The sequence below is a fragment of the Apteryx mantelli genome, chromosome 12 (genome assembly GCF_036417845.1).
Source record: "Apteryx mantelli isolate bAptMan1 chromosome 12, bAptMan1.hap1, whole genome shotgun sequence".
NCBI lineage: Eukaryota > Metazoa > Chordata > Aves > Apterygiformes > Apterygidae > Apteryx > Apteryx mantelli.
This window is the reverse complement of record NC_089989.1, coordinates 11,626,117-11,641,474: the sequence shown is the minus strand read 5'-3', so window position 1 is coordinate 11,641,474 and position 15,358 is coordinate 11,626,117.

Genomic DNA, 15,358 nt, shown 5'->3' with positions numbered 1-15,358 from the left:
TGGGTGGGAAACACCAGCATGGGCGCGAGCGTCAGCGCTGCACTCGAGCAAGGGCTGCGTGCGCCGCTGCGGGCTCCGTCCCGCGTGGTGACAGCCGGGCAGGGCGCGAGCCTGGGAAACGGGGCAGCTCTGCGAGGCCTCGGCGGAAGCGCTTGCGGCCACGTTGCGCACAGCGCTGAAGTTTAGGAACGGCCATAAAAAACGGCACCGGCCGTTGCGGCTGCAGCAGCCCCGCGAGCAGCTCGTGTGGCGCCGCCTCAACCCCGCGAGGAGCCGGCGGGCGGGGCCGGGGCCGGGCGCGACAGCTCCCCCCTGCGGCGGGCGGCGGCCATTTTGTTGCCCTCCTCGCCGCGGCGCTCCGGCCTGGCATGGCGGCCGCCTGCTGCCGCCCCGCTGCGGCGAGCCAGCGCCCCCCACCTGCGCCGGAGAGGCTTGGTGCGCGAAGAGGTTCCTCGGTAAGTGCAGTTTCCCTTTTCTAGCCTGACCTTGGCTCTGCTCGCACACTTTTTCCCCTCCCAAATGCCCAAAGAGCTGCTGCAACACCACCTGGTGTGCTTTGCCTCCTCTGCTTGCTCCGCAGGGGCGTCCAGGCTGCTGCCAAGGCCGTGTGGCCCGTCGCAGCTTTGCTCTGGAGAAGCAGCCAGCGCTGCCTTGGCAGTGCAGCCGCAGCTCCCACCCGGGATTGGCCTCCATGGGAGAAGAGCGCCGGCCTGGAAGACCCGCGGTGCTGGCTGTGGAGCTGCTCCGAAAGTGCAGCTGGATCATGCAGGGGAGGTGGGGGAGGAAGGGTGGCCTCGGGGGTGGAAGGCCCTCCGCGGCCGGCGGCAGCTGAATCCACTTGTGTCTGTGATGGCAATGGCTGGGCCTCAGCAGCCACATGAGCTGTCAGCAATGAGGAGCTGCTCGCAAAGGACCCGCGAGCTTCTGATGCCTCCAGGCTCTTCCCTGACATCTCCGTGTTCCCCTGCTAAGCCGTATCTCAGAGCGTGTTTTCGTGTTGGGAGCTGGGTCAGGAAGGAAGTTGCGGTTCAGCTTTGATGGCACAGTCAAGGGTTGGGGATTAATTATGGGTTGAGAATTAATCGTGTAGCAGGTGTAGACACTCGGGCTGGCTGTACAGCCCCAGACTGCTGATGCCCAACCTCTGTGGGCTGTGCAGACCCACATTCACTGGGGTTGCGTGGACTCCCCCTCTCTGCCTGGTGCTAAACGAGCCTGTCAGTGGTCTTTCTGGCCTTTCTTTCTCCATTCTGCTCAGGTTGTTTGTGCTCAAAACTGAACTTGTGCTTTTTTTTTGCATTACCCTTGTTTGATTTCTCTGGCTTCTCCACTGCTTTCTGTTACCTCAGATAGTTGATAATTGATGTACTCTCACTGGGCAGCTGCTCCTGAGAAGATGTGCTCCTTCTGAAGGAGACTGGAATTCTGGCTTTATCTCAGAAACACTGGGGAATGTAGGAAACGGAGACCCGTCCTGCTGTGCGCAGATCAGGGAAATATGTTTTAGTTCTTTGCTGCTCAATGGCATATGGTATTCAAGAGCACACAGGGCCTTAAGAAGTAGCTGGTGAGGAGACCAGGTAGGAGTGGGGGAAGAAGAATCCAGACAGATTTATTTATTTTTCTGCTTTCTTTCCCTGGAGAAACATCTGGCTTATGTAAAGCCATTTGCTGGGTTTCTCACTGCTTTATTTTGGTAGCTCTGAAAATCTCTGCATTCAGGCACTCTGCTCTTCTCATCTCCCATCACTGCCTCAAGGGCAGATTCTTTGTGATTTGGGGTTTTGCTTTTATGAAGTTTACTCTGTTTCTGGTCTGTGTTCTCTCTCTCTCTCTCTCTCTCTCTCTCTCTCTCTTTTTTCTTGTAAGGACTGGCTCTAGTTTGCTTGTGGTTTTGCCTTGTTTTCTTCTGCAAGGCGAACTATTGTGATAAAACCTGCACAAAGTGAGAGGGAGCAGACTGTTGCATTGCCGAGACCCTGGTCACTGATAAGGCATTGGTGAAAATGCAATGCTAGAGAGAAGCTGAGCACTGAATTTTGGTTGCAGATGTGGCACCTTGGAAACTGCATGTTTTTGTATGGGGGATTTTGTATGGAAGTATGTATGGGGAACGGAGGAGTTCTGACTTTGGATCTGGGGTAAGAACCCCACTTCCTGTCCCAGACATTTCTCTGAATTAGAGCAGTTATTTTACTGTGCAGACCTGGCAGCAAAGTATTCAGTGCTTGGCAGGAGATTTACAGCCCTGCGCCAGTGATACAGTTTGGATCTCACTTTAAATTTGCCATTGCCTCTCCCTGGATGGCTGACTCTCTGCTGCTTGGACTAGTCATTAGAAAATCTTTGGGGACTTTGGATTGGGCCCTCTGAGAGCCAAGGCAGGATCCTTTCAGAGCTGTGCAGAGCACTGTTTAGCCCTCTGGACATGAGGTTGAGGCGCCTCTGGATGCTGAGTCTGGAAGAAAGCTGCCCTAGCCTCCAACAGAATGAGTGCTCCTCAGTGTCAGCTTCCCTCTTCCTGTCATCTCTGACGTTCGTCACCCTCCACGTGTTTCACTCGTGCCCCGCTGGCTTTAGGCTCTATTCCCATTCGGTCTGTTGCCTTTGAATGATCCTGTGTTAGAGGTTCAAACAGGTTCCTACATGTCTTGGCCCTGTATCCTTTTGGCAGAAAGCTAGAGAGATGTTTGGGAAGCTGTTTTTTTTAACATGAAGCTTCACTATTCATTCCCCAAATAGCTTTCCCTCTCATTGGATAACTTCTTCCTGCCAGGACAGTCCAAGCCTGTTCTGACAGGCAGCTTATCTGCCTCGCAGCTCTGACTGCTTCCTCTGTCTCTCCTTTGTGTGGGAGGTGTTTTGTCTTTCCAAACTTCTGCTGACTTCAGTGGGCACTTGCTTGTGCCCAAACATGCACTGATAGTGCAGTTCAGTGCTGAAATTCCCTGCTGATTTTTGTTTATGTCCTTGCAGCATGTTTTTCTTTGCAAAGGGAAGTACCCAAGTGGTTTGGGGAGGGGCAAGAGGGTTGTTATTGAAAGTTAGTGAAGCAGCAGTTCTCTGCTGGCCCTGGCTGCCTCCATCCAGCAAGTTCCACAGCAGAGCATGGCAAAGGCACTGGTGTTGAGGAGTGTCAGCCCAATAAGGGTCCCAGTAAATGGCTGAACTGGCTTCATCTGAAAAAGTCCAGAGCAGCCAGCTTGCTCCTTTCCTGTGTTGCCAGCTGCTCAGGCTGTTTTAGAGAGATTCCCAGTCTAGTTTTAAATCTGGTAAAAGTGGAAAGAAGTGTGTATGTTTGTGTGTGGAGCAAGATTTACAATTGTCTTTTTTTTTTTTTTTTTTAATAAAACAAATCTAGTCATGTTGGAAGTGCTGTCTCCCAGGGTACAGTTCCTGAGATAGAATCAGTGCCACCACTGAGATACAGCTTCCATCAACATAATGGAACTGCCACTGCCTATCACAGGAAAGCCCCATCTTGTAGCCTTGGCTATGTCCCTACTCTTCTTAGGGTAGCTACATCAGTCTGGGACCTGCTGCCTCATCCCCCAGATTGAACTTGCTGGGCCCCTCTCAGGTGGGAGAAAAGTGTGATCCTCTCTGGAGAGGTATGTCCGTATTGTGGATAGCGCTTCTGTGTCATTCATGACACATGAGGAAAGCTCTTGCTGCTGCCATCGCTGTTGCCAACCTTTGGTTAACAAGGTCAGCCACCCCCTGAGACAGGCAGAAACACTCAGTGCATCAAGCAGAGATCACTGAGGCTTGGAGATGGGCTGGGGTGCAGCTGCTCCCGTGGAAAGTGGTGGCCAACCAACACTAGCCACTGGGGCCCACCATTTTCCAGGGGAGGCATCTGCACCACCACTTGGCCTTGGCGAGGGAATTAGTGGTGAGTTGTACACAGGAGCATTTCCTCTGTCTCAGTGTCCCTTGTGGAAGTAGGTTTGGTTTTGTCTACCAAGTTCTTCACTTTTCTTCCAGAAATGTGGGATACTTCCTATCAGCCATGCAATGCCACCATGTGTCTGATGTTACTGCTTGTGCAGTGGAGGCCCAGGGATGTTTGTAGGTCAGAGATGAGAGATACTCAGCAGGACTCATGAGTGCTATTATTTAATTGCATTCCAACAGCAGCGAAAGCAGTAGCAAGAGTAATAAATTATAATCTACATTATGAAGCTGACAAGTGCCACCCACTCATTACCTGTCTTTAACCACTTTCATTACTACCCAGGCCTTGTGGGAACTAATCTTGCTTCCCAATGTCCAACTTGTTCACTTAATATCATTATCTAAAGCAATCAGCCACTCCCTGTGAAAGAAGAGGAAGGTGCTTTTCCTAGGGATTGTTCTCTGGGCACTGAAATGTGGGCAGCTCTGGGGTGGAGGAGGCTAAAGGAACACCTCACAAAAGTATGGTGTGGTTGGGAGGTGAAGACTGAAGTCTGGAGTTGAAACCCCAGGGACAATTTGGAGGGGTGGTGGCAAGATGAAAGATTGCCACTGGGGGAAAATGCGGAGCCCTGTTCCTAGGATTGAGGAACAGTATCCAGCAAAGGGATGTTAGGATGACCCACCTTTTTTCTTTCCAGATGGTTTCCAGGGTTTGGGAGCAAGCTGGGTTGCTGAGTAATGACGGTTGTCTTTGTGGCTGCTCCAAGCCCAGGGCACTGCAGGAGGAAGTCCTGTTAGTGTTTCTGTGGGGACCTGTTCGGGGTCCCCCTAGCAAAATCTTTTGAGCTCCAGTATTTTCTTGGAGTGATCTGGCATGTCTTGAGTTTAGCAGAGTCAAGGGTGCTCTGCCAGAGGAGTGGAGCCTCCTTGGTGCCTGGCAGACATGCTGCTGTCATTGCACTGTGTTACTCTTTACTAAAGCAATGAATAGGTGCTATGACTGTGATATACCCGGGGTGCAGCTATTCTCCTTTCCTTACTAACACGGAAGAGCACAACTCGGAGCCTCCCTGGAGGAGATTATTGAGGCCTGCAAGATGAAGAGTAGGGCTGAGAGAGCATATGGGAAATGGATCTTTTGCAAGGTGCTCCATGGATGGCTAGCCCCTGGTGAGCCAGAGGTCCTGTTGCGCTCTCAGGGTTTCTCATGAGGCCCTTTAATGGCTAAATAATAAACTGAAAGATGGGAAAGGAAGACTTAGGGGGAAATGGCCAGCTTTCCCAATGGTGAATGGTCATCAGTCAAATGCAACAAAGGCCTTTTGAGTGCCAGAGCTGCTGACTGTTCAGAGTAGCAAAAACCGAAAGCAGCAGTGAATAGCTGCAGAAAGCCCTTGTAATGTGGAGTGGTGGGGTGGTAGCATATGACGCTGAGAAATGCAAAGTAATCCAGATGGGAGAGGGAGCCATCTTAATCTGAGATGCAGCGCAGTGGGCTCAAAATGAGATAGTGTCACTCAGGAAAGAGATCAGAGAAGTGCAATCACCTGGGCTGTGGGAATGAGGCTCAGTGGTCCAAAAAGCCAGCCAACTCTTAGGAAAAGAATTGAGAACAAACCTTAATGTCATCATGGCACTGCACACATCTGTGGTGAACAAAAGAGTTTATATTGGCTTGGGGGAGACTGGACTAAATAATGCAAGGAAAATGCATTGAGAGCTCTTAAACACTAATACACAATCCCTGGCTGAGAAAGTCTGAGTGGTGCAAATAGCTGGAGCCTGGGAGAGCATTTGTGGTGAAACTTAGCTGCATGCCTGACCTGTTTTTATATTCTTCCGTAGGTGCTACTATCACCTATCACTGAATATAGGACACGGGACAGGATGGAGCTTTGGTCTGACTAGGGTTAGTGGCTCTGATTCCCCTGCTCTTCCAGGAAAATACTGACCTAGAGTAAACCATGTGAAGAAGGGAGCCCTTCTTGTGGCGCACTGTGATTGTGTATGTGTAAGGAGGTTTTATGGAGACTGGAGATATTGCTCTTTCTTTCTCAGTTTAGTGAAGAGAGCTGCCAAAGTGCATGGCTGGAGCAGAAAAACTCCTAAGGTTATTGTACATCTGCTCTCAAAGGGACATTGCAGTAGCTGGGAAGCAGCAATGTACATCTGCCTGAAGGCAATGTGTGCTGAGCGTAGGACAGCCAAAGCGAGGAGAGGGGCTTTTCATCAGCAGAAATGCCCTGAAGATTTTGTTCTCCATTAGCCTCAGTCACTCATAAATGAGCAGTTTCCTTTGGTGATGGAAGGCATTGCACTGATCAATAAACCTGCTCCTCCTTGTGAAGAATGCTGTAGGCAAGAAACCAATTCCAAAAACATTCTCTTTCACCTACCTGTCCTTTTCCATCACTTCTTAAGCACCTTGCTTCTGGTTAAGGAGAACTGGACAACACAGGGATGTAGCTGGATGTGCCTGGGGGACTCATCCTGCCCTCAGAGACCCCGTGTGCTACTTTAACCCATGCCACAGTGGGGTGAGACACTGTGTGGGAGCATAAGTGAGAGACAGGTTCCTAATGTCTCTGTTGATCAAATGGCCCACTGAATCTTCTGATCTGCTGTGAAGATATATTATAACAAGGACTCTCTCTTAATCCTCATTATCCTCTGTTGGCGCTTTCCTGCCCACATACACTAGATATTCCCTATCAACAGGGAGTAACCTCTGTGGAAGATAGGATCAGATTCCCAGGAACCAGAGCCTGTAGTAAGAGAGAAGGAAGAATGAGGAAACTGTCCTAATTTGAGGCTAATCTTATAAACACAGGGCTGGATACAGACAATAGCAAGAGAAATGCCAAGAGAAATGCTTTAGGATTTAGTGAGGGAAAGAGCATCTTTTACCAGGAGTAGCCTTAATTGTAACTTGTGATGTGGTAAAGCTGCTGTTTGATCTCAGCTTCGGTGGAGGGAAGAGACAGATTCTGCCTTGTGTCTCCAGAGGAGGTGCAGCCTGAGAAAAGGTTGCTTTAAAAGCCATTTTCCATGTCACTCAGAAATACTAATTTAAGCTGTAGTGCATGGATGTAGTGCTTTCTTTCTCATTTTTGATTTAGATAAAACTCTAAATAAAGAGGAGAAAAGGGCTGTGTGATTTTTTTCCTGAAGCGCATGTGGTAATATACCCACCCCAGGCATGTTTTTAATGTTGTGAGGACATTGCTGCAAATGAAGAAAACCACTTTTTTTTTTTTTTAGCCTAATAATTGAGTTGGTGGGGGAGATATTTCTTTCACATACCTTTAACTTGTAGCTGGAGCCTGTACCAACCAGAGACTTGGCCTGTCCCTCATGCTCAGCTTTCATGTGGGCTGGCTGGAGTGTGCTGAGGCTGTTTGTGGTGGGAAATTCTCTCCAGACAGTTGCTTTCATGGACCTTCTTAAACAGCCTGTTAGAATGAAGGGTTGCCTACTACCTGTCCCTGTCTTATATGCATAATGGCAGCCATGCAGACCCCATGACGCCTCCATTTGCCTTCCATTTGCAAGCAGGATGAGAGCATGTGCATGTTGGTGAGAACTGAACTGCATGCGTAGGGCTGCGTGGGGGTCCTTACCACATAGCTGTGTGGAGCTGATATTCCAGCATGATCCCATAACCATATAAATGAGTACAATGCAACAAGGTGTGGACACTGGTTACTCATCCCCACCCTGAAGGTGATGTTGCAAGTTCCTGGAAAATGCCGTCATGTCCTTGCGGGTTTGGACTTGTTTGGCTTTTTACCATTCTCTTGCTCACAGGTGCCTGGTGGTGTTGATATTTGCTGTTTTATTGATTGCCCAGGTCTGGGCTGATTGTGGCTTCTTCCTTCAGAAGGCTTACAGGCCTTGTCTTGGACCAAGTTTATGAAGCTAGGGTGATATACAAAATCTCTGCTGCTTCTTAGAAGCTTTCTGTCCTTTTTAGGTAGTCCGACTTGGACAGGAGATCTCACCAGGCTTGGCCTAAGAGTAATACAGCAGTTCCCTGTCCCAGGCTTCTTGTGTGGGTTGGGACAAGGCCCTTAAGTGTATCTGCATCTTAGTTTTCACTTTCTATCATTTCTGGCCCCCTGTCAAGATAGTTGTTTTTGCCTTAAAAAAAAGTCATACTATGTGGACTTCTATTCCTGCTTTGTCCAGGAGGTTTTCTCTGCTATTTTCTCACCACTGTTGCCGGTTATGTGATCTAAGGTCGTCTACTGTGTTATAAGCCTTGTAGTGCACAGTTCAGCTCTCATGGCTTTTTTTTTTTTCTTTAAAATGGCTGATGCATTTGGGCTGTGTTTAAGACGAGCTCTTTCAGAGGGCAGGGCTGTCTTAGAGGACATGTACAGTGGTGTAGGCACACCAGATCCTCCTTTGTGCTAAGTTTATATTGATAAAAGGTTGATAAGCAGTGCTGATGGGTGGTTGATGCAGCTGGATCGTGAACAGAATGCTTGTAATTGCTTCTGCTATCTTCTGGGATGTGCTTCCAGCAAGTCATGACATCTGCTAACATGCTTGTGACATCTATTAACCTTGTGATTTTATAAGTGGAGCTTTAATGCTGCCTGGTTGCTGGTCAGGTCTGGAAACATTGATTCTGGTGCTCCACGGTCTCTGCTAAAATGCTGTGCTGCCCACCAGCAGCCTCTTCACTGAGCTCACTGGATTTCCCTGCCTTTGCTGTGTTCTCCTTGGCAGATGCTACATTCCTTTGTACAGGTTAAAGCCAATCTTTGTCTGTTAGATTTCTCCCTGACCCTGCTGTAGCCTGGATGTTTCAATATTGATCCATTGCTAGCCAGGTGCTGCAGTGCTGCTATTTCCCTCTTTACAGATGGCAGATGCCCTGTGGTTAAGGAGTTGTGAGGCTACAGGGGACAGCATTCCTGCAAAGCACTGCATGGCATGGTGAGGCACTTGGGTTTGGGAAGGTGGAAGGGCTGGACAGAGATTTAGGCTTGCTAGGGAAAGAAGGCGGATGGGAGATCACTTGGTGTGTGTGTGCTGTTAGGATCTCATCTGCTGCAAGAAGGGGAGTCCCTGCACTGCAGGCTGGCTGCTCTGGCAAAGCATGGAGCCAGCCAGAGGGTGCTCAGCCAGACTGCCAGGGACGGGGGAAAGGATGTCCTGTGCAGGCTGTGAGCAGGCTGTGGGCGGAGCCGCTAGCAGAAAGTTGGTGGCAGAGCAGGCGTTGAGCTCTGAACTTCTTACAAGCCAGCTTTTACCAGAACCTCATTGCCCAGCCTACTTCTCCAAGGCCTTCTCTAAGCATAGGTACAAGGCATTATGCCAAATACTTAACTGCTTCCACACAGGACTTGTACCTCGATGTAACTAGACAGGGTTACCTTATCAGCACTGTTCTATCTGCTTGGCTGTAAAGCTAGAGTCCTGCTCAGTGGCCATCCTCACCTGGGAAGGTGTCCCCTGGAGAAGTGGAGGCACCAGCATCCTGCTGTTTAGGAAGCCCCGGAGAAGAGAAAGCCATAGCCTGCCAGTCAGAAGGAGGTGCAGAGCATGCAGGAGGATCCTTGCACCCCTGGGAGGGGACTGGTGTTTCAGCCAGCAGGGTGGGGTGGGCACTCCATGCCAAACTTTCGCTTGTCTGAGTGATACTGTGCTCCTCTTCTTTCTCCTCGGGGCATCGTTCATTCATTAAACTTGCTACCAGGGCAGCTTTGATGGAAGTAATGAATTTCCTGGAAGCAGTGACCTATCCTGAGTGAGGATCCAGACCTGGCCTTTGAGTGAATTGCCATACTTGAAAGAGGTGGGTAGGGAAGGCAGGAACTTTTGTAGTGTGCTCAGTTACCAGTTACCCGGATAAGAATATGAAGCAAAAAACAGTGCCAAAGAGCAAAAGGCCAGTTTTAGTTGCCTGCAGTCAGATATTCCGGAACAGAGCAAAGCTCTGAAGGAGGAGCACAGCCTACCTCTAGTCTGTTTGTCTTCCTATTTCCCTGCTCTGAACAAAACTTTGGGTGCCTGGCTCCAAAATACGGAGTGAGAACCAGTTCAGGGTAGATGCCATCTTTCTCCTTCCATGTTCTTGCACTGCCCCAGTCATCAAGGACATGATCCTAGCCAGCACCTCTGTGGCATGGCTGTTGTGTGAAATAACAAGCTGGCAAGTCCTGCCTCCTTATTTATTTTTTGGTGAAGGTTTTTATCATGTTTCCTGCAGACATGAACCGAGAGGAATGGGTGGTTCTGCTGTTGACGTGCCTCTCTGATAAAGCCGAATGGCTTTTAGCTAACTTTATGACTCTTGAGTTGCTGTCAGGGCTCACTGTATCCCCTTTTGCTGCTTTGTGTGACTGTTTCTACTGCACCTGCTAGAGGACAGGTGTCCACTGTGCAAGGGATTTTAAGCAGTCACTTAGCCTGTTTCCTTTTCAGATTTATGACCCTTCTTATGTATTTTTTTTTTCTTTGCCCCAGAAACCTCTCCTTTACCCCCCCGAAACAGAGAATATTTGTATGAGTCTGTAATTTGTTAATTGAAGCTCTTGCTTGCTTGCTTGCTTGTTTGTTTTTATGCAAAGGAAAAAAAAAAGCCAAGTATGACTGCAATACAATGGTGTACAAAGTGTTAATAGGAAAACACGCAAAAAAACCTTCATTTCGGAGACATATTCCTTTAAGAGCCCCAAACCTTCTATCACTGCAGGCATGGAAGGTCTGCAAACCAAGTATCAATTGGTGTGATGTACCAGAAAAGGAAATGTTTAACTTTTTTGTTTATGTCCAGTAGATCTTGATGAAGCTTGCAGCAAAAAAACCTAGAAGGGATTCAAAGGGAAACAGCACATAGGGCTTCCAGCTGTATGTGTAGCCCTTTTTAAGAGCTTCATGAGAATGTTAAGGTTTCATTTTCAGCAGTGTCCATGGAATGTGTCTGCAATTTGGAAACCATTTCATAACTCTCAAATTTAAAATAGAAAATTAAATCTGGCCTAGGGTTTAAAAACTGACTAAAGAAGTTCCTCCAGAACAATGTTGAAATATCCAATAAACAGTGCCTAGAAAACCAGTTTCCATCAGGATTTGGAATCCAAATTTTATAGCCATTTTAGGTGATCTGGGGTTTGGAAGTCACCTACCTGTGAATTAGAAAGAGTGCCATGTGATTTAGGCAACCTAAGGAATTGTTCATGGATTATCTGTTAGCTGAAATATGTTTGCATAAGCCATGCACGATTCCTTAGGAAGGATTAGGGCAAAGGAGGAAAAACCTGTCACTATGAGCTGTTCTGACCACTCCTCTCTTCTGTTAACTGCCAGACATGATTTTATGTTTAATTATTTGCATTACATTGCTAGCCCTGTGCTAGGTGCTGTACAGACCACTAAGTCAGTCACCCTTAAGTCAGTGGAGTGGAAGAATGAAGGACTCACTTAAAGACATGAGCCAAACTATGTGTGTGCATTGGCTGTGGAAGGAGTGGAGGGCTTCTATTCTCTGAGCTCATTAGCTTGGGAAAGTACCTGAGACTAGGCAAACACACACGGGTTCTAGTGGAAATGAGTCCCTTCCCTCTAAGGCATATGTGCTAAAGTGTTTGAAGTAGTCAATGATGGGAAGCTGGCAGAATGTCCCGTATCCCATCCCCTCGGAATAGAACAGATATTCAAATTGTTCATTTAGCCTGTTATTTCAAAAAGCAAAAGTACTTCTTCAAAATCATTGCATTCCTGCACTGGTTAGAATTCCTTTTCTTCCCTCTATACTGTGCATCTCAGTAGGACGTTACTGGGAGAGATCCCTTCGGAGGTCCAGTTCATACTTCCTGCAGGGCCTACCTCTGGCCGGGCACTGGAACAGGCGGTCAGGAAAGCATCAGGTCAGTTATGTGGAGATCTTAGGCAAAGCAGAATGTATCAAAGTCTTTGATGTCCTGAGCATACAACTTGAAGTGTCTCTACTAAAGATGCCTGGTAATTACAAGCAGATTCTTCCCTTCCAGTCGCTGTGGTGAGGGGTGGCTACTGGCTATCACCCTAATGCGCTTCCTACCTCCTCACAGCCTGTGTGTACTTGCATATTTCCGCTTGCTCTTTTCTCATGTTCTCTTTTCTATGCTTCCCTTTACATTGTTGATAAACTGTCTGTATTGAGCCATGTTAAGAGCTGAATGTTGGGTTTCTGAGGGTCTGGCAGGGTTTCTTACGGAGTACCCCGATGCACAGGAACTATTAAATTGTAGTTTTGTGGTCTAACATTTGTGCAGCATTGTCTGCTGGTTCTGTCTCGGCAGGAGAGTGCTCTCATCAGATGGCAGCTGGTGTGGTAGGGATAAACCTGGAAAAAGTGGTTCTGCGTACTGGTAGTAAACCTCTGAGCAAAGGAGGCTGAAAAGGGGAATGTGCAGTGTGGGTGGAAGAGAAGGGACATCCTGACACACAGAGTCCAACGCTGCTATGTGCCTGTCACCCACCAAGTCTGGTTTGAGAGGGTAAAGAGGAAAATCTTTTCTTCTCTTGCCTCTGTTGGTATCTCTGCCCTTCTTCCTCTTGTAGAGCACTTTGCATGTGTGGTGTCAGCATGAACAGAGTGGAGGCAGGACAGCAGGTGCCTGGATTACTTGCTCTTTCTCAATCCTGTGGCCAGACTTGCTGAGCCCATTTCTGTCGCCTGAATCATGCCTGCCTTAACCTGGTGGAAGTGAGGTCAGGAACTGGAGCTGGTATGTGTCCTCCCATTCCCACAGTTACCCATGTCCTGAGAAACCAGGGTGCTGGCTCACATTCCACTGCTCTGTTAGGAGACGTTTTCCTTTTACACCTGTCCAGAGTGACTGAATCTGTACTGGAAAATGCTGTGCCTCTAGAGGAGGAAATATGGGCCCTGCTTCTGTGAGATGCTGCAGGGTGGCCAAACATCCTCAGCAGATAGAGATCATGTAATTCAGGTGGACCACTAAACTTCTAGGCAGCAATTAGGACTTATGCAGTAACTCTGAGTCAGCTAATGCATCTGGGTGCTGCCTTGGTGTATTTCCGATGGCAAATCCTTCCTTTGTAGGCCTGCTGTTCCTACATTCTCCCCTGACATCCAGAGTGCTCCACCTGGAAACCTGATCAAAAGCCTGTGGTGATGTCAAAGGGAAACTTCCCATTGAATTCCCTGTGTTTCCCTTGCTCCTCTAGACCTGCAGACAATCCCAGGCAGTTTCTTTGATGCCCTTTTCCCCAAGTGGATGAAATAATTATGACTTCTGTGCAGCAGGCTAATAGTCTAAAGACTTTAGTCAGGCCTGTTAGCAGCAACTCTGTTTTAATGAAAAATGTTCTGGTAAATCCTTCTGAGTTGCAACCCTGATTACTCTGCAGCCTGATGTGCAGCAATTGCGAAGCTAATAGGATCACCTGAATCTAGTTAATGAATTCTCTGTTATGGCTTTGCTGTGACTCACAAGATGGGTAGTGTTTCTTCTGGTCTCCCCTGCCCTGCTCCATTCTCTGGAGAATATTTATGCTCTGTGTTGCTAAAGGTAAGGGGAGGGGGTATCTATACTTTGAATGAATTAACTTAAATATATGTGTATCCTTCCTCTCGTTATTTCAAGGGAGTGTATGGATCAAGAGCCTGTGCTTTTTCCTTTAGACTCAAAGTGAGTTCATTCAAGAAGTCACCAACAGCTGTTGCTACCTGATCGCTCTTTACAGGCTTCCCTGCTGGTTTTGGTGAGAAATCTCTGTAGTTCAGTTCTCTGCCTCCCCAGTAGTAGTTTGCATCTGTGTTGGAGAACAGAGCTAGGAGAAACACATTTCCTCCCCAGCTAGCATTTTAAGGTAGTCTGTCCTGTATTAGGACAGGGAAAAAAGCTTTAATCTGAAAGTAATTTGTTTTTGTTGGAACACTTTTCTTTCAGTTGCAACCCTATATATGAAAACTGCTGATGCTTACTGCCCTCCCCACAATGCTTTCAAAGGAAAAAGGCGTATTAACCCCACCCCACTTTCTTCCATTTTGACAAGGTTGTAAGCTGGTGGTCTGGGTTTGGGAGGCTCAGTACCGTTCAGGGGAGTAGGACTCTGGGTGAGCAGCAGGGACCAAATGATGCTTTTGGTTTTAAGGTGCCTTTTCCTCTTATGGGTAGAGGATCTGGGTGAGGTTTATGGCTTGTTAGCAGATTGTTGTGTTTAAGGTTGACATTGTTTCCTCCACCTCTGTCAGGGATGAACAAACATTTGGTATGAAAGTGGCCTTTCAAAACATCCCTCTGTGTTGACTTCTTGTCCTAAATGTACTATGTTTCTTTATGAGCTTTAAGCGTACATAGACTAGGGAAATACATAGATTTATAGGATTAACTCTCTGCTTAGGCACACTATAAAATGCACCTCTGACTCTGCACCTTATAACTACTGTAATAGCAAGGAAGTCTCCCTGATGAGTTTAGAGCAAAGTAAACATCCAGAGGATGTAATGAAGAGATTTGGGTAGGTAGGACATAGCAACACACTAGAGGAAAGACCTGTTACATTTCTGTAGCTGTGCGTTTCCCGTAGCTCCCGCACAGTCCTTTCCAGGAGATAATGCAGTGAACCATTTGTCTTAACTGCTCATGAATCTGGGCTAGTGTAAAAGAGCGGATGTGAGGCCTGGGACTGGTTAACCCGTAATGCTGGAGGGTGCTGCTCAAGATGGGAGAATGCATGGAACAAACCTTTCCCTTTCCCCACTGCTTACACCACAGTGCATTTCATACATGGCTCAGACTGAAATACTCAAACTCACTTGTGAGGGTGCTAGTACAGAACATAGGGCTGGGGGTTTTCAGAAGCTTAAGTAAATCTCTGTCCAGGAACTTGAAGGCTTTGCATAAGAGGGGAAAAATGCTAAACGACTGAAGTGTTGCAGTAGAGAGAGATGAATGAAGTTGTGAAGGAACTGTACAAATATTTGTGTCATGCTAATAACAGATTTCAGGCCAGTCTGTTAGAGCTGAGGGGAGGGAATGGCACTTTTCTTTTTTTTTTTTTTTAGTGTAGTCTGAAGAAAAAAAGTTAAAAAAGGTTTGGTGACATTTGGAAAGAGGAACAAAACCAAACCCAGCAAACCTGCTTGTAAGTGATAAGACAAGGAGGGGGAGAGCAGCAGAGATGGTGCTGAAGGGTTTATACTGACTTCCTGGACATTCAAAGTGCAGTATCATTTCTGTGGCTGCTCCTGCCTCGCTGGAAAATGCAAAGAACCTTTAGTGAGTGCATGGGCTGAAACGTGGGAGGAAGGAAGTGCTCTCTGTTTCTCTGGGATTTTTAAATGTTACAGTATCAGTCTTCTGCATTTCTAACTCTCCCCTAAAAGTTCAGGGCCTGCTTTTTGAAGGCTCCTGTCATTTATAGTTTTTATAGACATTTATCATCTGCTCTCTCTGAGTTTGGTTACCGGGAATGGATTAGGAATGTAGGGGCT